Source organism: Dromiciops gliroides, chromosome 1 (genome assembly GCF_019393635.1).
Source record: "Dromiciops gliroides isolate mDroGli1 chromosome 1, mDroGli1.pri, whole genome shotgun sequence".
Taxonomy (NCBI): domain Eukaryota; kingdom Metazoa; phylum Chordata; class Mammalia; order Microbiotheria; family Microbiotheriidae; genus Dromiciops; species Dromiciops gliroides.
The window spans coordinates 535,284,150-535,300,555 of NC_057861.1; positions in this window are offsets into that span (position 1 = coordinate 535,284,150).

Here is a 16,406-nt window from a genome sequence, read left to right on the forward strand (position 1 = left end):
ATTTTCATTTATTCCTAGTTTGAGTTTCTATAGCCTGTCAACGTATCATTGTTATAGTCTTAGGCCTTCATAGCCTCTCCCCCTCTGTTCCCGTTATGGGTACTGATTTCTGTGGGTATGGAGAACCTAGCATCCTGACTTGTAATTTATCCATTAACTGGGGTCTGAATTCCTCTTAGAGCTCATATCTGAATTAGAGCTTGGACCTTAGGTTTTTCTATTAATCCCTTTTTGCCTCCTACATCATATCCACCTCGCTGCCCTAATCACAACATAGTCACTTCCTAACGACTCCATCCACAAAGGAAAACTTCTATAACAAATAAAAACTATGAAACAAAACCAACCAACATAGTGACCATACCTGATAGTGCATGCTACGTTCTAAACCTGTCATCCTCTACCCCTCTACTGAAAGGAAGGATGTTTCACCATTGGCTTCCAGGAACTAGGACTAGGCATTGTATTTAATATAAAACTTGATGTTTTTTCATGATTTTTTCCTTTATGAGATGTTTTGAAAGGGTTGAGAATAGAGAGTTGGGTGTCTGTGTGCCCTCTCTTTTCTTCAAAATACTCAAAGACAGGACCAGAAAGGAAAAAGTGATGAGTGTATATGTGTGCTGCTGGGGAAGTATTGACATTCACTTATCCATTCACTCATTCATTCATTCACACATTCAACAAATATTAAGTGATGGGCCATGTGATAGGTAGGTACTGTGCTGTGCTAAGAATTGGGAATACAAAGAGATGGGATCAATAGGTGAAATTTACATGAAAACTGAAATTTAAGGGGTGGGGAAGATCTACATAAATAACTATGATACAAGAGAGAGGGGGAGAACTACAGTGCAGAGTGTGTTAAGGGTAGACTAGTGCCATGAGAAATTTGAAGAAGGATAGACCCCCCCCCTTTCATTGATACTTGGAGGCTAATCGGGAAAGACTTCATAGAGGAGGTACCACTGCAGTTTGGCCTTGAAGAAAGGGAGAGACTTTAAGCAATGGAGGGTGGGGAGAGATGGAAACTCCTTCCATCAAGGTAATTCTTTTTTTTTTTATTTGTTTTTTGTTTTTGTTTTTTTAGTGAGGCAATTGGGGTTAAGTGACTTGCCCAGGGTCACACAGCTAGTAAGTGTTAAGTGTCTGAGGCCGGATTTGAGCTCAGGTACTCCTGAATCCAGGGCTGGTGCTCTATCCATTGCGCTGCCTAGCTGCCCCAAGGTAATTCTTAGGCAGCTTATTTGTGGGAGATTATAACATTTTTCAATTAATTTCTTTTGATGAACACAAATAAATTTTATCTCCTTCCTATCCCCATCATTGAAAAAGAAAGAAAAATATGGTAAGAATTATGCATAGTGAAGCAAAATAAATTCCCAAATTGTCCTTGTCCAAAACGTATGTGTTTTATTCTGCATCCTGAGTCCATCACCTCTGTCAGGAGCTGGGTTGCATGTTTCTCCTGGAATCGTGGTTGGTCATTGTGTTGATCAAAGTTCTTTCAGCTTTCAAAGTTGTTTGTCTTTATAATTTTGTCATTATTGAATACATTGTTCTCCTGGTTCTGCTCATCTCACTCTGCATCAGTTCAAACAACTTTTTCCAGGTCTCACTGAAATAATTTCTTTAATAATTCCTTTTGGCACAATAATATTCCATTGTTGTTGTTTAGTCATTTTTCAGTTATGTATGACCCTATTTAAGGTTTTCTTGGCAAAGATAGTAGAGTGGTTTGCCATTTCCTTCTCCAGTTCATTTTACAGATGAGAAAAATGAGGCAAACTATTAAGTGACTTGCCCAGGGTCACACAGCTAGTAAGTGTCTGAGGTTGGTTTTAAACTCAGGAAGAGAAGTCCTATCAACTCCAAGCCTGGAACTCTATCCACTAAGCTGCCTAGGTGGCCTGTATTCCATTTTATTCATATAAAACATTTTGTTCAGCTATTTCCCAAGTAATGGACATCTCTTTAGTTTCAATGGACATTTCCAGTTATTTGGTACTATGAAAAAGAGTTGACAAGAGAACGCTGTGCACAGAGACAGAAATATTGTTTGGTGAAGAACTGTGAATGACTTAATTATTCTCAGCAATACAATGAACCAAGACAATCTCAAAGGACTAATAGTGAAGCATCCTATCCGACTCCAAAGAAACAACTGATATTTATTGAACACAGACTGAAGCATATCTTTCACTTTATTTCATTTTTTCCTTTTATTCAAGTTTTCTTATACTAATGACTAATATGGTAATGTTTTACATAATTGCATGCATATAACCCACACCCAATTGCTTGCAGCCTTGAGGAGGGGGAAAAGAGGGAGGGAAGGAAGGATAAAATTTGGAACTTAAAACTTTAAATAAAAATGTTTTTTATTTTTAAAAAGAATCGATATAAATATTTTGGGTCATATAGGTCATTTTCTCTTTAGGTCTAGGAGGAGTATTGTCACAGTAGACCATATGTAGAGTTTAGTAGCTTTGGGGGCATAGTTCCAAATTATTTTTCAAGATGTCTAGACCAATCTACAGCTCCACCAACAGTGCATCCAAGTGCATATTTTCTCTGCTTTCCTTCTAATATTTATCATTTCCCTCCTTTTTTGGGTCACCTTTGCCAATCTGATAGATGTGAGGTAGGACCTCAGAGTTGCTTTAATTTGCATTTCTCTACTTATATATTATATAATTAGATAGTATAGTTACATACCATTTATCTATGGAGACATAGATAGATAGCATAGATTAGACTGTATATTACAATCTTTTTTTTTTTTAAGTGAGGCAATTGGGGTTAAGTGACTTGCCCAGGGTCACACCACTAGTAAGTGTTAAGTGTCTGAGGCTGGATTTGAACTCAGGTCCTCCTGACTCCAGGGCTGGTGCTCTATCCACTGTGCCACCTAGCTGCCCCTGTATATTACAATCTTGAAAGTTGCTTGGGGGCACCAAGAGATTATGACTTGTCTACAGTCATGGAGTTGGTATGTATCAGATGTAGGAGTGGAACCCAGGTCTCGACTTTAAGGCCAGTCAGTCCTCTATTCACGATGCCATGCTTTTGTTGTTGTTGAGTCATTTCAGTTGTGCCTGACTCTTCGTGACCCCATTTGGGGTTTTCTTGGCAGAGATACCATAGTGTTTTGCCATTTCCTTCTCATACCAGCTAATTTTACAGATATGGAAACTGAGGCAATCAGCGTGAAGTGACTTACCCAGGGTCACACAACTAGGCCAGATTTGAACTCAGGAAAATGAGTGTTTCTGATTCCAAGTCTAGTGCTCTATCCACCACCACTTAGCTGCCCAAGCATACCATGCTATACACACATATACACACATACATACACATACTCACCCCACTTTACAATTTACAAAATATTTCTAAACACAACTTTGTAGGTAGGGAGTACAAATATTTATTTCCATTCTCCAAGTGAGGAAATCAAGGCTCAGTGGTATTAAGAGATGACTTGTTCATGGTCCTAAGTAAGTGGTAGGACTGAGGAACCCATTTCTTTTTTTTTTGTTTTTTTTAGTGAGGCAATTGGGGTTAAGTGACTTGCCCAGGGTCACACAGCTAGTAAGTGTGTATTAAGTGTCTGAGGCCGGATTTGAACCCAGGTACTCCTGACTCCAGGGCCGGTGCTCTATCCACTGCGCCACCTAGCTGTCCTAAACCCATTTCTTTTAAAAAATTTTAAAAAATGTTCATTTTGGGGGTAGCTAGGTGGCACAGTGGATAGAGCACCGGCCCTGGAGTCAGGAGTACCTGGGTTCAAATCCGGCCTCAGACACTTAACACTTACTAGCTGTGTGACCCTGGGCAAGTCACTTAACAACCCAATTGCCTCACTAAAAGACAAAAGACAAAAAAATGTTCATTTTTTTCGCAGGGCAATGAGGGTTAAGTGACTTGTGTCTGAGGCTGGATTTGAACTCAGGACCTCCTGAATCTAGCGCCAGTGTGTTTTTTTTTGTTTTTTTGTTTTTGGTGAGGCAATTGGGGTTAAGTGACTTGCCCAGGGTCACACAGCTAGTAAGTGTTAAGTGTCTGAGGTCAGATTTGAACACGGGTCCTCTTGAATCCAGGGCCAGTGTTCTATTCACTGCACCACCTAGCTGCCCCCAAACCCATTTCTTTTAAATGATAATTTTTATTCTGAATTTAACAAACACACACGCATAAACAGAGAGACAGAGACAGAGAATTTCCAGATGTAAATTAGAATGGAAGAAGATTATATGTAAAATTATAAATCCTTACTATGTATAGCTTGTTTTTCTCTTCTAAAGTATATAATAAATTCAACATGTTACTTTTAGAGTTGTCCTTCTCATCTGGGTTTCCCTCTGAACTTCCATCTATTCTCTTCTGGGTATTTTGAAATATGCTTCAATAACTTCCTTTTATTTTTATTTTGGCAACACTATAGCTTCCCCCTTTCCCCTGCCCAAATCTTCTCCTAAAATATAAAGGGAAAGGCAGAATCCTCATGACAAATAAACCTAGTCAAGCAAAACCGATCCATATATTTGACCTGTCCAAAAATGTATGCCCTATTTTGCAAACCTAGGTCTTCTTAATTCCTACCTCAACTGAGGCCAAATCTGGTTTCTTGTAATTTTACCTGTTGGTCTTGGCTTTGCCCTCTGGCAAGAACCAAAGACTATATCTAATACTTTTTTTTTTTTTGCCTCAAGAAAATCCCATAGATATTTGAAGATAACTAGCACATCCTCTCCCTATATCTTCTATTCTCTAGGCTAAAGACCCCGTGTAACTAACCCTTGGCCCCAAGACAAACTCTCTGGGTTTTCATGGATCTGGTTCATTCTTGGGTGTTTTCCAATCATTATCCTCTCATGTTTTTGGCCCCACCCAGGATTTCCCCTGGGAGTGGCAGAATATAACTCAAACTTAAGTCTCTAAAGAAAAATTGAGGGGGCAGCTAGCACTGGCCCTGGAGTCAGGAGGACTTGAGTTCAAATCCAGCCTCAGACAGTTGACACTTACTAGCTGTGTGACCCTGGCCAAGTCACTTAACCTTCATTGCCCTGCCCCCCCAAATAAATTAGAAAAAATAAAAGAAAAATCGAAAGAACCCTCAGCTTTTCTCGTAAGGCCTCCGGGTAGACACAGGACAGGTTGTATTTAACAAAAACGGAAACCCCAAAGTACTTGTACTTGAGGTCATCACGGTCCAAGGATTCTCCTTCTTTCTCTGGTAGGCCTCTATCGTCCCTTCAGGGACTTGTACAGTCTTCCAGGCTTATTTTACTACCCAGAGTTTGAGGCTGCTTCCATCCTGGCCTGTGTTCCATCCCTTGCAAGGGGGAAAGCACTTGGGGTTGACAGAGTCGACCCATTTACTTTCTCTTCCTTTTTTTTTTTTTTTTTTTGTGCAGGGCAATGGGGGTTAAGTGACTTGCCCAGGGTCACACATCTAGTAAGTGTCAAGTGTCTGAGGCTGAATTTGAACTCAGGTCCTCCTGAATCCAGGGCCAGTGCTTTATCCACTGAGCCACCTAGCTGCCCCGACCTATTTCCTTTCTGGTGAGCCCCCCAGACTTGAGCTGCCACTCTGGTCAAAGGCCTCTGCAATGAACAAGTCCCTGGTGGTGCTTTAGAGACTCACGTAGCCCCTCCCTCTGGCAATCTCTATCTCTCCCAGAGTCATCTTGACTTCTCCAGAGCTGATTTTCCCCTCTAGGAGAAAAAAGGAGGGGTTTCTAGAGACAGTTTCCTTCCCCTAGACCTTCCCAGGCTACACAACTAAGGGAGGGAAAAACACAGGTTTGTTCTTCTATATCACGGCTCCATCTCTTGCTGATCTTTGGCTCCAGCTTCTGCTTGGTCTAGGAATTAAGCATTGCCTAGGCATGCCTTCTCAGTCTTTAGGAGACTTGGGCCTGGAATTCTTACCTTCCCACAACAACTCTTCCTCTGATCCACTGCTATGGCTAAATTGTGTCTCTGTAGCTCCTAATTTGGCATAGATTATCTTTACCATTCAGATGACATTGTTAGGGGACCCCACGGGTGCCTGAAAGGGAGATGGAGGAGTCAGGGAAGTGTTGTTGTTGCTTGTCCTTCATTCTCAAAGAGGACCATGACATTGGGAGATGATGTCATGACTTGCAGTGAATTGGATTTTTTTTGTTTTGTTTTGTTTTTTCGTGAGGCAATTGGGGTTAAGTGACTTGCCCAGGGTCACACAGCTAGTAAGTGTCAAGTGTCTGAGGCCGTATTTGAACTCAGGTCCTCCTGACTCCAGGGCCGGTGTTCTATCCACTGCGCTACCTAGCTGCCCCAGTGAATTGGATTTAAGTGAGGGAAGGCTGTGTAAAGTCATCATCTCACTCTCTCCTTTCAGAGCCATTTGGATCCAGTGGCAGTGTATATATATATATATATATATATATATATATATATATATATATAGAGAGAGAGAGAGAGAGAGAGAGACACACACACACACACACACACATATATACACACATATATGCATGTGTATATATGTGTATCTATATCTATCTATCTATCTATCTATCTATCTATCTATCTATCTATCTATCTATCTATCTATCTATCTATCTATCTATCTATCTATCTATCTATCTATATCAGGATGACTGGAGATGGCCCCAGATATTTAAAGGCAACTGAGGTTAAGTAACTTACCCAGGGTCACACAGCTAAGTAAGTATTTGAAGTGAGATTTGAACTCAGGTCCTCCCAACTTCAGGGCCACTGTACCACCTAACTGCCCCCGAGGACAGTATATGGCTGGAGAGAAGGCTTTGAATGAATGGGCTTCTCTTCTAGGAAACTGGCCTGGGTTTTGATGTCTCCTCCCAACCCTCCCCTCCCCCCTCAGCTTTGGTTCTATCTCTCTAGCTCCCTCTTTTAAATGCCTAATCCAAATGCCGTAGACCTGGCAATTTGAAACAGGTCATGAATAAATGAATCATCTTCATTGTGGTATCCAAAAGACGAGGAATATCCAGGATAAGGATAATTCTGTTGTTGTTTAGTCGTTTTAGTTGTATCCAACTCTTCACAACCCCAAAGATATTGGAATGGTTTGCCATTTCCTTCTCCAGTCCATTTTACAAATGAGGAAACTGAGGCAAGCAGGGCGAAGTGACTCGCCCAGGATCATACAGCTAGTAAGTGTCCAAGGCCACACCCCATCAAAGAGACTTCATCAACACTAGAACAAAGTCAATGTTGGCATCGATGGCAATATTTTTTGCAAAGAGAGATATATATCCTTTATAACAGAAAAGACTTTATTCTTTAACCTTGATTGAGTTTCTTCTGTTCGTAGCTTCTATGCCTAATTCTTTCAACCATTACTTATATGATGTAATTTTGTGACATACCCCTCACCATCCCAGCTACCTTCCTTAAGATTAGTTCTTACTAATGAATGCAGCTCGGTGGTGCAGTAGATAGACTACTGGGCTTGGAGTCAGGAAGATCTGAGTTCAAATCTCACCTCAGATACACTTACTAGCTGTGTGACCCTGGGTAAGTCACTTAACCCCAATTGCTTAAAAAAAATTGTCATCCTCCAACTTGAACATAATATTCCAGATGTGATATGACCAGGACAGAGTCCAGTGGAAATAACCATCAGATCATTGATCGAGAGGTAGAAGGGACCCCAGAGGCCAACTTCTCCAACCCCCTCCTTTTACAGCTGGGGAAACTGAGGCCCAAGGACATTCCATGGCTTGTGCAAATCCATGCAGTATGCATCAGAGGTAGAGCTGGGGCCTGGGTCTTTTGACTTTAGAGCTCTTTTCATTGTACCTCGATGTCTGCAAATAAATCACCTCTGTTCTTCTGGACTCTGTAACCTCATGAATGTAAAACAGCATTGTTAGCTTTTTTTTTCAGTTGTACGATTGGCTCCTATTGTGCTTGTAATTTCCCCCTCCTCCCCACCAGGTCTTATCATAGGGTCAGTTACTCATAGAATGCTGGCGAGTTTATCTAGTTCAACTCTCTCCTCTTACAGGGAAGGAAATTTGGCTTATAAAGGGGAAGTAACTTGCTTAACTTCACTCAAATTGGGAGCTGCAGCTTGGATAAGGGTTACCAGGGCTCTGCTCCAGGGCAATGACCTCTGGAGGATGGGGGCAAAGGGCCTTAGGGTAAATTCTGGCCAATGGACCTGCATTGTGCCCTGGGTTACTCCTTCTCTGCCCTTGTCCCCAGGATCTTGTCCATTCTTAGACCCTTCTCCCAGGACCTGGCTTTCCCTACTGCCATGTTGGCATGCTGGTCCCTGGCAGACAGACTTCATCAAGCTGCCAGCCTTAGAGACCCACACCAGGAGAGAATCCCAGGATAAGCAACAATGCCAGTGTGCTCTGGCCTCCCCACGAACAGCCTCAGGGTGACCTAGGCTTTCTGTCTCTCCCTCCAAATGCATTGACCTCAGGTGCTGAAATGTCTAGTTTTAGCTTTGCCCAGGTACTAAGCGGTAGAACCTTTCCCACAAGAAAATGCTGTTAAGTCCATGCTTTCTCCAATTTGTTCTTTTTTTGGGGGGGGGCAATGAGGGTTAAGTGACTTGTCCAGGGTCACAAAGCTAGTAAGTGTCAAATGTCTGAGGCTGGATTTGAACCCAGGTCCTCCTGAATCCAGGGCTGGTGCTTTATCCACTGCACCACCCAGCTGCCCCCAATTTGTTCTTTAACTGCTGAGTTTTTATATCTATTTATAACACTTTCTTTGGGGGGAAGGGAAGGGTAAAGAGTCTGGTTCTGGGATTTTTGTCAATATTGGAATTCCCAGCATGGAAACTTCCTTCTTCAATGAAGATTAGTTATTTGTTTGTAACTTAGAGTTTTAGAAAATTGCTAGGTACACTAAATGGGTAAGTAAATTGCTTATGATCACACAGCTAATAGGTGTCAGAAGCTGGGTCTTTCTAACTCCAGAGCCAGCTCTTATCTACTATCCCCCTGCTACATTTCATCTTTTATTTAGTCTATCATGCTAAGATGTTCTGGGGACCCACCAAGATCTTCTAGGATCCACTAAGACAGTCTGGGATCCAATTTATTATCTCTCTCCCCCTCCCTTTTGGCTTTGTGCTTTAAGAAAAAAACAACATAAACATGACATCTATGTCTTGAACCATATTGTTGGTAAAAATGTGAACGGTAGAGGGTCTTGGACGGAACCCTGCCTGACATGACCAGAAGCCTCCATTCAGCTTAATAGTAATTGACAATCTTTAGGGAAGATTTTTTAATGGGACAGTATTTTCGCCTCTTTATTCACCTCTCCTTTTTATATAATTTAACTTATTTAGTATGATTGATTTGCAATTATAATTAAATATGATTAATTTATTACTAATTAATTAATGTAGTCTTTATATTTATATTCTTCTCTAGTCTTTAAAGGTCAATCTCAATCTTTATGGTTTTGGTGGCTGATTTTTGCAAATGGACTATGGGGCCGCTTACTGTTTTCTCTTTGAAGAAGGGGCTATTACCATTCCAGCTCTACTAGCTACTCCCTAGCTATGTGACCTTCAACCTTAACTCAGATGTCTCTTAGTCTCCCGGTGGGGTAGCTGATAAGAGATCTCAAAAGCAGTTGGGTGTGGGCCTTGGCAGCAGCTGCGAGCTCAGATGAAACAGAAAACTGGCTGTGTTCCTTTGATGGGGCTCATACCACATGATGACAACCCTCCACTATGTAATTTGTACTTTCTGCTGCTTTTTGTTGTTTTAATATTGCTATTCTAATGCTGTTGCTGCTGCTGCTACTTACTACTAATATTACTACCACCACCACCACCACCACCACAATCACCACCACCACAATCACCACCACCACAATCACCACCACCACCTCCACCACCACCACCACCACCACCTCCACCACTACCACCACCACTACCACCACCACCACCACCACTACCACCACCACCACCATCACCACTACCACCACCACCACTAATAATATCAGCTAGGATTATAATCATCAGGCATAATGGAAAGACCATGGGATCTAAATTGAGGGAGAACTGGATTCTAATTTCACTTATTTTCTCTGGGCCTCACAGTTGCTTCCCTTCAGCCTGGACTAAAAACGATTCTGGCTAATCCTTTCATCCAATGGCTTAGAACTCAGTCTCTAGGTATAACTTCCAACCCAAGCTTTAGTTGCATTACCAGGAGATATTTAGCCACCATCTAAGCAGCCAGTGGACCCTAGCCATAAGCTTTTGAATTTTACCACTTGTAAAATGGGAATAATAATACCCATAGTGCCTATCTCACATTGTTGTTGTGTGGAATGAGATAAGTGTCTCCTCAGCTGCCTACAAATATCCTCACAGCTTCCCCATCTTAAAACAAAACAAAACTTTATTTGATTCTACTATGCTTATTAAGCTATCATTTTATTTTTGTCTTCCCCTTCATGGCTAAACTCCTTGAGAAAGTCAGATACACCTGGCTGCCTCCACTTTGTTAAAGGCTGTGAAGGGGACTCCCAAACTTGTCTTTTAGAGTTGCCATATTTTCCAGAAACAGTGGATCTGGAGCATGTAGGAGGCCCTGAATATATCAAGGACGAAGCTCCCCCTGAGCTGACATACTTTGTCTCACCCAAGCTGGACTCCCTCTGTGTTCTTGGGAGGCAAGACAGGTGTCAGCCATTGTGTGTAATTTAAGATTCTAAATGTGGATTCTAATCTGTTCCCCCAGTTTTGGGGGAAACTGACTAAAAATCACTGATAAAACAAGTTTAGGTTTTTAAGGGTTTATTGGAAAATAGAAAGAAAAAGATTGAGAACAGAATTCTAACAGCCTGGCATTCCTATCTTTCCTCAAATTTCCTGTGAAGTCCTCTGCCGCCACCACCATCAAGTCAGGAAGCCAAAAAGCCCAGCGCTCTCTGCGCAGGCTCCCTTTCCTCCTTCCTGTCTCCTCCCAGACCATAGGAGCCTCCTCAAGTTGATTGGCTGGTAGCCTTGATAGACAGCACCCATGAGCAAACGTCATTTCCTGACGCCAAGGAAAAGCCACAATGCCTCTGAGGCATTTTCCTCATGGTGGAGCTTTCCCACAGCAAGTCTCCAGTGGGTGGCGTCATTCCAATCATTACAATTGTGTGCCAGGTTGGGATAATGCTCGTGCGACTGTGGTCCTCTGCGGATAATCGGACCCTTCTACTTCATAGCCTAAGTGGTTCCCAAGGGAAAAAGAATGAAGCTTTGGCCTTCACCTTGCTCCTCCTGGTAGAGTGGTCTTATCTTTTGCCCCACCTTTGCTGCACTGTTGCCCCTCCCATGTCACACCCCCTCCTGGTATCCCCTACCCGATTTGTCCTTACTTCTGTAAGGACTGGGAACCCATTGGATTCCACACCCATGCTCATTTCTCTTGTAATAAATCTGGTTTTCACATACATCTCATGACTTTGGGATTGTCTGTTGACAACTTCCTCTTCTAAATCTTCTGTAATTTGACTTTTGACATCATTCCTGTTCTCTCTAAAATGTCACTGATCTCTTAATTGCCAAATCAAATGGCCTTTTCCCAATACTTATCTCTCTTGGTCTCCCTGCAGCATTTGACACTATTGATCATGTTTTTCTCCTGGATACTCTTATAAATGATCTCATTTGACTCTCATAACAATCTGTCAAGGTAATTCAATCATCATTTCCTAGTACAGATGAAAAAAACTAAGGCTCTCTTCTCTGTTTTTCCTGATACTTCTCTCTCTTCCTTCTCCTCCTATCTGTGGAAGGTGGGTTTTCACCTGAGAAATGAAGGAAGCCAGTGAAAGCAGGAGAAGGAGATGAGGAGGGAGAGAATTCCAGATATTAGGGATAGACGGTAAAAATGCCTGGAGTGGAGACATGGAGTGTTATGTCTGAGTAATCCATTCCCTGTTCTCTATTTCAACTACTGTGACTAGTTCAAAATATCATCACCTCTCACCTGGACTGTTGTAATACTTGCTCTACTGGTCTCCCTCCCCTAACCCCTCTGGTCTTCAAACCACCCTTCCTTCACCCAGTCTCCAAATTTTCTTCATGTACAGTCCTGATCATAGGATTTAGGAAGGGACCTTAGAGGTAATGTAGTCCAATATGAACAATGAAGCCCAGAGATCTAAGGGTAAAATGACTTGCCCAATGTAACACTCGTATCAGAACTAGAATGAAGTTGTCGGACTTCAAATCATTTTCATCCTTAATCATTAACCCTTAGCACAAGCCCCTGCCAGTATAGCAAGCATTTAATAAATGTTTGTTGATGGATGACTGATTAACTCGATCACTATAAAGTAATGGGGCAAGGCATTATGCTAATGATGACTATTAATGCTAGAGACCAATGATGAAATAATATGATATATTATGTTGATGGTGCACCAGAATGAGGGAAGCTAATCTGGGGGCTCCCTAAGGACGGGTTTTTTTAAGCTATTCTTCCCCTTTGGACTGAAGGCTCCCTGAAGGCACTGCCTTTGCTTTATTTGCTTTATTTATTTATTTGCTTTATTGCTCAAACCTAGGGTCATGTCATTTCCCTACTCAAAAAACTTCTCTGGTTCTCTATTATCTATAGGATAAAAAGAAAAGCTCTTTATGACTTTTAAAGACCTCTACGATCTGGCTCCCACTAGTTTGGGGCAGCTGGGTGGTATAGTGGTTAGAGCACTGGCTAGCTGACACTTAACTAGCTGTGTGACCCTGGGCAAGTCATTTAACCCCAATTGCCTCAAACATTCGGGGCCATCTCCAGTCATCCTGATCTTTATCTTGCCACGGGACCCAGATGGTTCTGGAGGAGAGAGTGAGGTTGGTGACCTTGCACAGCCCTCCCTCACTTAAATCCAATTCACTGAAAGTCATGACATCGCCTCTCGATGTCATGGTCCTCTTCTAAGAACAAAAGACAAAACCACCACCACCACCAACCACCTTTCCAGCTTTATTTCAAACTCTTCTCCTTAATGCCCTCTATATTCCAGCCAAACTGGATTGTTGGCTGTTAACTGATCTCTGCAAGCTACTCTCTTTGTCTGGAACACACTCTTATCTTACCTCTGTTCATTTAAATCTTGCTCTTCCTTCAGGATAAGTTCAGGTACAATTTCCTCAATGAAGTTTTCCGTGATCTACCCTCTCTCCTAATCCACTTCTAGCTGCTGAGATGTCCTCTTCATCTTTAAATTTTCCTAGCACACTTTGTATTTCTTCTTTGCCCTTATTATAGTTCTTTTTTTTCCCCTTCACGGCAATGAGGGTTAAGTGACTTGCCCAAGGTCACACAGCTAGTTAAGTGTCAAGTGTCTGAGGCCATATTTGAACTCAGGTCCTCCTGAATCCAGGGCAGGTGCTTTATCCAAAGACCCCCTAACCATCTCTAGATAGATTTCAGGGGGTCCATGAACTTAGATGGGAAAAAGTTGTATGTTCATTTTAATACAATTGGTTTCTTTTGTAATTTTGTTTTATGCATTTAAAAGCATTGTTCTGAAAGGGTGGGAGGTGTGTGTCTATAAGACTTCACTAAAGTGCCATGACACAAAAAAGGTTAAACCTCTGTTTTCTTATCTGTAAAAGGAGGTTATGGGACTAATGAGTCTCTGGGGGATCCATTATCCCCATCACTAATAACCCCTGCTTTCCCAGAATCATCCCTATCTGTGTACATGCTACATTCCTGCTAGTTCTCCCAGCTCAGTCCCTGACTTCCTCTGGACTTTAAAACCATGAACCCCCCCTGCCCCCACGGGGTACCTTCACCTGCCCACTCTGCTTTCTAGCTTGTTTGTGTGTGCTGTCATCCCCCAGCAGAATGCTCTCAGTGATAGGAACATTTTCTTTTGTAATAAATATTTGTATTTTTATTTTATTAAAAAAATTTTTTTGGTAATAAACATTTTTATTTGTAGTTTTGGGTTACATTTTTATCCCTTCTTCCCTTCCTCCCCTCCCCCCTCCCTGAGGCAGCAAGCAATCAGATATGGATTATACATGTTTTTCTTTTGGCTTGTCTTTATATCCCAAGCATTTAGCACAGTGCCTGGCTCATAGTAAGCACTTAATAAATCCTTCCTTCCTTCCTTCCTTCCTTCCTTCCTTCCTTCCTTCCTTCCTTCCTTCCTTCCTTCCTTCCTTCCTTCCTTCCTTCCTTCCTTCCTTCCTTCCTCATTCCCTCCATCCCTCCTCCCTTCCTTCTTTCCTTCCTTCCTTTTTCCCTCCCTCCCTCTTCTCTCTCCCTCTCCTTCCCTTCCTCCCTCCCTCCCTTCCTTCCTTCTTTCCTTCCTTCTTTTCTTCCTCCCTCCTTCCCTTCCTCCTTCCCTTCCTTCCGTCCTCTCTCCTTCCCTTCCTTCCTTCTTTCCTTCCTTTTTCCTTCCTTCCTTCCTTCCTCCCTCCCTCCCTTATTTCCTTCTTTATTCTTTCCTTCCTTCCTTCTTCCCTTCCTCCCTCTTCTCCCTCCCTCCTTCCCTTCCTTCCTTCCTTCCTTTCTTCTTTCTTTCCTTTCTTCCTTCCTTTTTTCCTTCCTTCTTTTCTTCCTCCCTCCTTCCCTTCCTCCTTTCCTTCCTCCCTCCCTCCCTCCTTCCCTTCCTTCTTTCCTTCCTTCCTCCCTCCCTCCCTTCCTTCCTTCCTTTTTCCTTCCTTCTTTCCTTCCTTCCTTCTTTTCTTCCTCCCTCCTTTCCTTCCTTCCTTCCTCCCTCCCTTCCTTCTTTCCTTCCCTTTTCCTTCCTTCCTTCTTTCCTTCCTCCCTCCCTTCCTTCCTTCCTCCCTCCCTTCTTTCCTTCTTTCTTCTTTCCTCCCTCCCTCCCTCCCTTCTTTCCTTCTTTCTTCTTTCCTTCCTTCTTCCCTTCCTCCCTCTTCTCCCTCCCTCCCTCCTTCCCTTCATTCCTTCCTTTCTTCTTTCTTTCCTTTCTTCCTTCCTTTTTTCCTTCCTTCTTTTCTTCCTCCCTCCTTCCCTTCCTTCTTTCCTTCCTCCCTCCCTCCCTTCCTTCCTCCCTCCTTCCCTTCCTTCTTTCCTTCTCTCCTTCCTTCCTTCCTCCCTTCTTTCCTTCTTTCTTCTTTCCTTCCTTCCTTCTTCCCTTCCTCCCTCTTCTCCCTCCCTTCCTCCTTCCCTTCCTTCCTTCCTTTCTTCCTTCTCTCTTTCCTTCCTTCTTTTCTTCCCCCTCCTTCTCTTCCTTCTTTCCTTCCTTCCTTCCTTCTTTCCTTCCTCCCTCCCTTCTTTCCTTCTTTCCTTCCTTTTTCCTTCCTTCTTTCCTTCCTTCCTCCCTTCCTTCCTTCTATCCTTCCTTCCTCCCTCCCTCCCTTCCTCCCTCCCTTCTTTCCTTCTTTCTTCTTTCCTTCCTTCCTTCCTTCTTCCCTTCCTCCCTCTTCTCCCTCCCTCCCTCCTTCCTTCCTTCCTTCCTTCTTTCCTTCCTTCCACATTGGAAACTCCTGGAGGATAAGGATTATGTCTTTTTTGAAACTTTGCATCCTTACCCCATACTGTAGTGTCTTACATAGAACAGATGAGGCTCCATGCTAGAGTGAAAAGAGGTCTGAACTTGGAGGCAGGAGAAACTCATGCTTAAACCCCACCTACCTCACGTACCAGCTGTGCAACCATGGACAAATCATTGTACACCTACTTCACAGAATCATTATGAGGATCGAATAAGAAAAACATGTGTAGAGCTCTATATCCATATCCGCTCATATCATAATAGCTGCTTAATAGTTTCTGACTTTGAACTTTCATAGAATTCAATAAGACTTTGCTTCTGTACTCATACTTGGTTGTATCTATCACAAGTCCCCGTGCCTCCTCTGCATGCAGAGGGGGTAGGCTGCATCTTCCCTATTATGACTTGGGTAGCGTCCTCACTACAGGGAGAGGGTAAAGACGTATTCATGCTCATTACAATAGATACTCTTTTACTCATGTGTTTATCTTACATAGCCTAACTCTTTTCTTCTAGGAAGGACAGCAGCAGATGGTATCTCAAACCCTTTAAATAACCATCAGCTTTCTATCCTCAAACTATAGGGTAAGTCAGAGGTGTTATGGCGAGGATACAGGAAGAATCAATGTTTCATAATTCTCTCTCGATTACAATCTCACTGGGTCTTCCAGAGAAGCCTTATTAACTCTTCTCTTTGCCTCAGAATCCCTAAATATTAGAGTTGGGAGGAACTGATGTGGTGGAAAGACTATCACATTTGGAATTAGAAAATCTGGACTTGAATTTGGGCCAGGCCCCATACTTACTGTTGGAGTGTGGCCATGTGGCTAGAGAGCTGGACTTGGAGTCAAGAAGACTCGAGATCAAATCTCGCCTAGTCACTTAACCTCTATCAGCCTCAGTTTTTTCCTCTGTAAAACCCC